At 35.9% G+C, this 10,275-nt stretch overlaps 1 protein-coding gene across 3 annotated transcripts in view; it reads right to left on the reverse strand.

Annotated features, from left to right (window-relative positions):
* The window catches only part of LOC113514624 (WD repeat-containing protein 7), a 110,180-nt gene that overhangs the window by 41,898 nt on the left and 58,007 nt on the right, over nucleotides 1–10,275 (reverse strand). The window lies entirely within an intron of this gene.

Raw genomic sequence — 10,275 nt, forward strand, 5'->3', positions numbered from 1 at the left:
TGTGATGAATTCATCAGGAATTAACCATGATAGTTTCCAGGGAGAACCGCGAGGAAGTCGACCTGGTTGGGTATATTGCTAGCAATAGGATTCTCAGTCTTCATTATTAACAATCCCTTTCCCCCCCCCCTTCGAAAAGTATTAGGTTCCCAATTCATTTATAGTTTTCATAACGATTTCGATAGAAAAAAGGTTTTTAATTTGATTATGTTTTTATTAGTTTGTTTTCTCACAACTACATTATTTATAGACCGATTTGAAAAATTCCCTTTTTCAAATTGGTTCCATACATAACTTCATTGAAATCAAGGGGTCTACCATGAATTGAAATACCATATTTTCACATTCAATTTCGTGTTTTTGTTCATACCGAAATCAGCCCAATGGAGGTTAACAATTCGTATGTCATAAATCCTATCATAAAAGTCCGATATTTTAACATTTTTTGAATGGTATATATTATGTAATTTTAACAACAGATTTGTGTTTCGTTCAGCCCCGAAATATCTTAAACAATAATTCATGGTGGGCCCTGTGTTTAGTAGTTTCTTTTTTTTTTAATAAAAAAAATATTTTGGCCACGTTTAAAGTCGATGCTTTTTTTCTGTAGAACAAAATCTATTTGTTTGTATATATGCAAGCGATTTGAAACCAAATTTTTTCAACCGGCTTCAAAGAAAGTTTCTCAATTCGGTTGTACTTTTTTAAAATATTTGTCATCTCAAAACTCCGTCAGTTGTAATCCAATTTGGAAAATTCTTTTTTATCCGAAAATTTATACTTACAGATTAGTCTAGTAGAAATTTTATCAAAATTGGTTAAAAAGTTTAGTTTTCAAATCAAAATAAATGGTTTTGTCATAGTTAAAGTCGGATTTTTTGAAGAATAAAATCTTAATTATTTAGGGGGGGGGGGGGGGGGAGGGATTGTTAGTAATACGGATTCATTGCTAACAATATACCCTATCAGGTCGACCTCCACGTGGTCCCACCTGGAAACCATCGTGCTGAATTACTGGTGTATTCATCACGATTTGCTAATTGACCTGTTTTTTCATCTCACGTTTGTTTAATTAAAAGATGATCCCTCACTTAAAAAAAAAAATATTATGAAAAAGAGTCATAGATTATTGCAGATATGAAATGCATTCAAACATCCTTTAGGTCAATGTCGTTCAGAATCTAGTTCGGCGTAAGAGCTATGTTATTGCATAACGCAATGGCCCTTTCACTGCAAAACTTGTATGCAGACCGGCCATCTTTGTTACCATTTAATGCAACTAATATTGTTTAGAACTAAATCGAGAAGGGATAGGTTATATACAGTAATATTTATATACTAGCGGCCCGTCCCGGCGTCGCACGGGTGGACATTTTTACATTTGAAAAAGTGGCCATTAAGGCTGCACACGCATCGGAAGCTTAAAAATGAAGTAAATTCTCCCATTTTCCCAACATTTCCCTTCACTGCTCTGCTTCTATTGATCGTAGTGTGATGAAGAGTATACTATAACGTGCCCGGGAGTATGAAGAATAATTGTACCAAGTTTCATTAAAATCCGTTCGAGTAGTTTTTGTTTCTATAACGAACATACAGACAGACAGACAAAAATTTTACTGATTGCATTTTTGGCATCAGTATCGATCACTAATCACCGCCTGATAGTTATTTTGGAAATATATTTCATGTACAGAATTGACCTCTCTACAGATTTATTATAAGTATAGTTTTCTTTCTTAATGAGTGAAAATGGAATGCTGATACTTTACCTACGCTATCGCCAAAGGTTCGTGTTTCTACCGTCAAGCAGTTGTGTTTGCTGTGTTGCGGTTTGAAGGGTGGGATATGGCAGTGAATTTACAGGGTACAGAGGAATAACACCTGAATCCTCAGGAATGGCAACGCATGGGGGTATCATGGGCGAAACAGTATACTCTGTTATATACGTGATACTATTCAAGTCTATAGGCGACGGTTACCACTTTCCATCAGGTGGGCCGTTAGTTTGTTAGCCATTTAATGTTGTATAAAAAAAATGAGGGGTCGTTCTACACTGTATTTGTCCGTACAGTGTTGTACTCAAGAACCTTACTTCCCCATCGGTAGTCAATTCTTCGAGCTATGTAACCAGCCCACACACACAACAACACACAAACACAACCGTTTCACGGTTGAAACACAAATGAGACAGAGGTATCATTAGACGGAGTGACGACCTCAAATGCATTGCAGGGAGTCAGTGGATGCAGGTGGCTCGGGACCGTTCCTTGTGGAAGTCTATAAAGGAGACTTATGTCCAGCAGTGGACAAATAATGGCTGACATGATGAAGATGACACAGTAAGTTATGCAAGAAAGCACAGCCGCTTGCATGATCGATTTAAGACGAACGCCTGTCCAAAAACTAATAGCAAAAACGCAGGTGAGTTGTTTAGTAGGCACCGAAACAATTTAAAATTTAAAGCTGTGAAAATAAAAAACAATAACTGCAATAGTGATAAAATAAATATTTTTTATCATATCCGCCGTTAACTGTTCATTGCTGAACATAGGCCTTGTCATAAAAAGGAGAGGGGGGGGGGGGGAGGTTGCCAGTAGTTGGCGCTTGGTAGATGGGTTGGCAACCGCAGTTTTTTTTTTCTGATGGATAATAATGAAATGGTAACTCCGCCTGCGCTAACGGTATACACTGGCGAGGAACCAGTGAGGGATGACAGGTGAGTGAGGATGGAAAGACAGGTCAATTATAGGTTTATAGCACGATGGTTTTCTGGAGGGACCACTTGGAGGTCGACCTGATAGGATATATTGCTTAGCAATGGGACTGGAAGTCCACATTACTAACAATCCCCTCCCCCCTGGCAATCGCAGTTAGGATTTGGTGATGTTTTGAGAGGGACACTGCTGCCCATATCTCGACCATTAAGTTCCCTTAGTCGCTCATTTCAACATCCACGGGAAAGGAAGGTGGTCCATTCTATGTCGGGACCAACGGCGAAAAAAATTTCTGACGATTAAGGTTTAGTTTTCCTATATCCGAAATCTACACGTAAGAAGTAATGGGTAAAAAGTTAGTATATAATAATATAAAAAAAAGAATAAAGCGCAGGTGCTATATCCTACTACACTTTCGTCACCGCAGCTCACTGGACCGTCCCAGCCCACTCGCAAACAAAGGCACCAGTTAATTGTGTTACTAAGACTTTATAAACTCAGACATCCGTCGAAGCGGCTGGACTTGTACAAACATTTGGCAAACATTAGTACCACATTAGTGAATGCAGTACAAATCTGTAAATAGATCTTTTATTTATTTAAGAATAAATTGCTCACTTCATTTATAGTTCCCAAAACGTGTAGTGAGACACAGGTTAGTGTTACAAACTTAAAAATTTTAAGCAACATTAGAAAATATATCTAATTTGTCATTAAAAATATCAATATCCGACTGATGTCTGGATATAAAAAATATTAAAGTAAATACATTTTTTTATTTGAAAAACAGAATATGTAAAATATATGTCCGTATGTTCCAGTATCACGCAAAAATTACTCTTATCAAATCGAACGCGGTTTTATCAAACCATCTGGTATATGTTTTATCTTGATACACCAAATAGAAATGGTCTATGAATTTTTCTATTTCCAAAATGAACACGTACACAGTCAGGAGTAAATGCTAGTTATTACCTTTAAGTAAATAGTACAGGTATATAATGGTAAAAAAAAATATTTAATCTCAGAAAAAAATGCATCTTCAATGATACTGTATATTTTTTCGTATTGTTCTCTCCCTTGGTAAACGAGCAGACAGCCCACCTGATGGAAAGGGATTACCGTCGCCCATTAATACCTGTAACACGAGAGGAATTGCTTGTGCGTTGCCAGTCTTTTAAAAGTTCGTGGGCAATTTTTGAAAACAACATTTAAAATTGTTTTCAAATTGATTGAAATATTCGCCCATACAAAAACACTAAAAATATATAATCCTGTATACTCTGTTATGTCCATGGCACTGCTCGTGTCTATAGGCGACGGTTACTACTTTCCATCAGGTGAGCCGTCAGCTTGTTTGCCATTCTAAGTTGTATACAATAAATAAATTTGTCTTAAGTTTATTAGTTTAAGTTCTAAGCAGTAAAATCTCTCAAGATTCAAATCGGCATCTTCCATTTATACGAGTCGTGTTACGCCCAATTATACCACCATTTAATGACAATTGCTTTTATATTGTACCAAATGTTTGCCCACGGTAACCAAACTGGAAACATTGGGAAAATCCTTATCTGTCCTAACGTAACTACGACATACCTACGCCCAGCGATCACCTTCACATTTTCAAGTGCAGTCAACTGCCGACTAGTTTTTACACGCGACTCCTATCATCATGCCTTGATATTTAAGACCAGATTTTTCTAGATAATGCATTACTTGCACTTACTTGTTACTTGAGCTCTAAATTTATTTGCTAATCGATAATGATCTTTATGATAAGTAAGTCACGATGCATTATACCTAAAATGCTTTACCGGTAGTATAACGGACTGTGTTCTGAGAAATTGCTCGAAATGATCGCCCACAGCCACCTTTTAACTCGTCATCAAAAGGGAATTCATACTCACACGCTTGAACCTAAATGGTCACGTACAGAGCGGTTTCAGAGATGTTTTCTTCCACGAACGCTCAGGCTGTGGAATGAGCTCCCTGCCGAGGTTTTCCCAAGAGACTATAGCATTGGGTTCTTCAAAAAAGGGGGTAAAGAGGTTTCTTCAGGGTCGGCAACCCACGCGTAATACCTCTGATATTGCAGGTGTTCATAGGCTACGGTAACCGCTTACCATCAGGTGGGCCGTATGCTTGTTTGCCATGTCGGTGGTATAAAAACAAAGAAACTACAGTATGGAGTTCTTCAATAAGAACGTATTAAGGTAGAGAATGCCATCAGGCATTAAGTCCGCCCTGTAGACATTTTCCAATGTGTGCAAAAGTACAAAATAAATAAAGGATTCTTCAGGGTCGGCAACGAGCACGTGACACCCCCAGCGTGGCAGATGCCCATAGGCTACAGTGACTATTTACCATCAGACGGGCTGTATGTCTGTTTACCATGTTTATGGGTTAACATTCCATTCGATTCGAGATATTTCGTAGTCAAATTAGATTTAAATTGAATTTAGAACGCGGAACCGCGTGTTTACAAGTACAACCGAGGATCTCTTTTTGACAGTTGATAAAAAATTACATCGCTTGAGAACAGCTGGACTCATTTGGATTTTTTTTTGTTAATATTTTGCAACTATCTAATTAAGGTTTTTTAGGGAAAAGAAATTTGGATAGGACTTCCGTTGGATTAGCTAGTTATTATTATTATCGAAGGACGGGCTTTTTCAGGCGGAAAAACTTGTAACACTGCGACCTTTCCATGATCTTTTGTGCTCGGCCTTTTTTAAAGTTCGCTGCTAATTCCTATCAGTGATAGGAATTTTAATATGTTTTTTGTAGCGATGTTTTTTATTTCCTCAGGATATAAAGTGTGTTTTCCAAAGGAGATATATCGTTTATTTATGAGTGGGCTATATTACCTTGTTAGTTATTAACTAATTAACTAAGATTAAAGACTAGGTTTTTTTTTTTTTATACAACTTAAAATGGCAAACAAGCTGACGGCCCACCTGATGGAAAGTGGTAACCGTCGCCTATAGACATGAGCAGTACCATGGACATAACAGAGTATACTATTTCACCCATGATACCCCCCATGCGTAGCCATTCCTGAGGACTCAGGTGTTATTCCTCTGTACCCTGTAAATTCACTGCCGTATCCCACCCTTCAAAACGAAACACAGTTATGCAAACACAACTGCTTCACGGTTGAAACACGAGTGGGACAGCGGTAGCCAAGCAATCGACTTTTGTACAAAGTCTCCCTCTGGTAAAACGTGGAATAAGATTATTAATCGACTTAAAACAATGTCAGTTCTAAACCGATTTGGAAAACTTTTTTTATCTGAAAGGATATACAAATTGGTCCCAAAGAAATTTTATCAAAATTGATTCAATAGTTTAGTTTTTAAATTAAAAAAAAGCAGGTTTTGTCATAATTAATGTCATTTGTTTTGACACACAATCTTTAATTATTTCTTTATTTGTTATCTCATAACTCCGTCAACTGATAAACCGATTTGGAAAAACTTTTTTTTTTATCTGAACGGATATAAAAAATTTACTCGATGTCAATATGTCGTTGATGGACAGATTGACAGGGGCGCTGTGATCTTATTATTACAATAGATACGCCTATATCTATGTATGTATGTAAATGAAAAATTTGTAATTTTACACTTACATACATGTGTTTGTTAAATATTCATTGCATTCATACATACATTGTTCAGTTATTGATGGGTGACAAGTAACAAGACATAAAGTAAACCATCCAGTTACGTATTGCACTCATACAAGGGAGCGCACAATGAAACGAAATTTTGAAATTTCATTTTTTTTTTAATTTGTCACAGAACAAAATACAATCGAATTGAGAACCTTCTTTTTTTAAGTCGATTGAAAATTGCAATGAAACAGTCTGTACATGAGAGATATTTAAGAAATATTATTATAAAAGGTATTATAGAACAATAGCTGACAAAACGAAAATTTTTAGAAATTTTGTATCTATCTGTCTATTTGCATGTTTGTTCCGGCATAACGATATATATAATATATAACATATTGTCGAGGGCGAAGCAATAAACTGAGTTGTGACCATTTCGTATTGTTATGGCACACGCACAAAACGAAAAATTGTATTTAGTTTTATGTTTTTTTTTAATCATTTATGTTATCTCGCTTTTTATGTATATCAATATATGTTGTAATTTGTTTGCTGTAAATAATACAAATTATCTATCTATTATCAGGTAAAAACTACTGCACCAAACTTGATGCGATTTTCACAGTCGTGTCCCTGAAAGTCTAATTTAGAATCTGGTGTACGTGTTTTCTCGATACGCCATCTAGAAGTAGTTCAATTTACTAAACTTTCTTACTTCTGAAATCTAAGTACACGGAGTAGCGTGCAAAAAGCTAGTTTTCAATATTACGTGTAGAGATAGCCGCAAAAATCTTTTTTTTTTTTTATACAACTTAGAATGGCAAACTAGCTGACGGCCCACCTGATGGAAAGTGGTAACCGACGCCTATAGACATGAGCAGTACCATGGACATAACAGAGTATACTGTTTCGCCCATGATACCCCCCATGCGTTGCCATTCCTGAGGAGTCAGATGTTATTCCTCTGTACCCTGTAAATTCACGCCATAGCCCACCCTTCAAACCGAAACACAGCTATGCAAACACAACTGTTTCACGGTAGAAACACGAGTGGGACAGAGGTACTCAAGCAATCGACTTTTATACAAAATCTCCCTCTGGTAAAATCTAAATTTATACTACCCATCTTCGTTTCGCAGTCGGTTAAAACACTGTGACTTTAACATCTTTATGAATGGTGAATGCGTAAGTGTCCGAAGGTCAAGTTCAGCCGTTCAACTGGACGTATACGCATGTTTCAGAGAACGCATACGTAGAGTAACAATTTCATTTAAGTTGGTTGAAAACAGTATTCAACCAACTTAAAAAAGAAAGAGGTGCTCAATTCGGTTGTATTTTTTTTAATGATTATAACTCTGTCAGTTGTGAACCGATTTGGAAAATTCTGTCTTTCTCTGAAAGGTTATACAAATTGATTCTATATATAGAAATTTTATCAAAAACGTTTTAGTAGTTTAGTTTCTAGATTTAAATAAGTATTTTTGTCACAATTGAAGTCAGTTTTTTAGTAGTACACAATCTTTATTGGAGTCTTAGCCTTTTTTTAGATAGATACTCTTTATTGTTTCCTCCAAAAGATTACAATAGTAAACTTATTATAAATATAAATAATTACAAGAAATAATCACAATGAGAAAACAATGGGCGACCTTATCGCTAAGAGCGATCTCTTCCAGGCAACCTTTGCATGGAGAGGAGTAATTATAAACAATTTGGTGGGAGGCACGATGAAAAATTTTGTTAGTTCTAGATATGGGAGATGTAATATATATAATAATATAAAAATTATCCCTACTCATATATATATACACACACACAAATATATCTATACATATTAACATATACAAACAGATATAGATACACATACATACATAGTTTTAGTGCCATTGATTTTTACTTATATCTACTTAAAAATGCCAAAGAAATCTTTGTCGTGTTGATGTCATTTATCCTTGTCTCTAAAAAAACTGTATCTCCTTCAAAAAATATCCAATTTTAATATTTTTATTACAGCAACCTAAACAGCGACGGATTTCACGAGCGCTATGACGCTCGTCGCGTTTTTAGTTGCAATGCGCACGAGAGCGATGGCGCTCTTCGGCACTCAAAGGGAAAAAAAAATAACTGGACCAAAACGTACGCTGAAGAATATCTCGTTCGAATCTCGTTAGACCTTAAAACAATACCCTTTCTTTGGTAATCGGTTAAAAATCAAATCGGGTTTTTTGGGAGACACAGTGTTTAGGGGTCTGTACCTCTAAAGGAAAAAACGGAACCCTTATAGGATCACTTCGTTGTTCGTCCGTCCGTCTGTCAAGACCCTTTTTCTTAGGAACGCGTGAAGGTATTAAGTTAAAGTCTAAATATTATATACTCAGGTCTGTAATCTCTTAAAGCAGTTCGGATTGATACCTGCTGCTGATTTTCACCATCGTACTACCCGCCATAAGCTAAAATTTCATTTCAATCATCTGGACGAGGGGCGGTCCTCCACCGTGCGTTTTTCAAGGCACTTTCTTCCACGCACAACCACTCATTGGAATCAACTTCCAGCAGCAGTATATCCGAACCGATACGACAACATAACCTTTAAGAAAAGAGCATAGTCCTTTTTAAAGGCCAGGAGCACACCTAGAATGCCGTTAGTGTTGTGGGTGATCATGGGTGGCGGTAGTCACTTACCACCAGGTGAGCCGCATGCTCGTTTGCCCCCTGTGTTATAAAAAAAAAAGAAAAATTTAAGCTTCTAAATCGACGTAATCAAAAGATACGGCCGTTTATGTTTATGTCCAATTTTTGACAATTATTATTGGCTATTTTGTTGCTTCATATTTTTTCTGTTTTGTTGTATTTTATGATATCTTATTGTTACTTATAAAAAATATTCAACAGAATGTAGTATTGTTCCAAACAAATAAATTGAAAAATAAATTTATATTACAGATTTTGAGTTAGCAAAGGGAATCAAAACCTATATAAGGTACTTACCATTGATCTAGTCATGAAATTTGACAAGAATCAATGTCATATAGCACAAGTAAAGGGAAAAATCCGAAAACTGTAAATTTGCAATTATTTCATAAAAACAAATATACGTGATGTTTTATACGAAACCTTCGTTGCGTAAGTCCGACTCGCACTTGACTGGGTTTTTTATAAGAGTATAAACTTCTTCATGAAAGAAAAAAAAAAGAAAAAAAAATACACAGAGAGACTAAATTACTAATTGCATTCAATAAAAATAAAATCCCTTTAATAGTATGTTCCAACAATAAAGCTATGTGTTAACATTTAATTTAATTGTACGTTATCGTGTTTCGCAGTTGTATTTTAAACACATATAATGGACGAATGATACGAATTGAGATATCAATATGAAAATTCAATATTGTTACAAAAAAAAATTTAAACCGCCATCTTGTATCTCTGCACATCCTAAAGGTTGACTGGTAGAGAATGCCTATGGCATTAAGTCCGCCTGTTGAACCGTATTTTATTGTTTACTAGCGACCCGTCCCGGCTTCGCACGGGTGGACATTTTTACAACATTTCAGAAAGTGATTATTGTGACATAACGATAATAGTTGGACATATAGTATTGCCAAGTTTTTTGTAGTTATTGATATTTTCTTCAATATTGTAGAACATACTTTTGTTCTATCACCGATAGTTTCCGCAGCGCACGTGACGAAAGATATTTTATAGGATTTTTTTTACACCTTGAGTTACATTACTAGTTTTAATAAGGATCCCTAATCTTTTCTAGCAATAAATGTAGCCTATGTTACTCAGGGTGAACGTAGGCTTCCTAATGGTGAAAGAATTTAGCACACTTATAAATAGACCAATCTTTATGTATTTTATGAGGTAAGCAGAGAGAACCGGGCAAAATGCCTCTAACTTTTAACGTTTTACTAAGGAGACGAGAAAGGATTGTTAATACAT

Source organism: Galleria mellonella, unplaced genomic scaffold (genome assembly GCF_026898425.1).
Source record: "Galleria mellonella isolate WM207_F2 unplaced genomic scaffold, CSIRO_AGI_GalMel_v1 utg746, whole genome shotgun sequence".
NCBI lineage: Eukaryota > Metazoa > Arthropoda > Insecta > Lepidoptera > Pyralidae > Galleria > Galleria mellonella.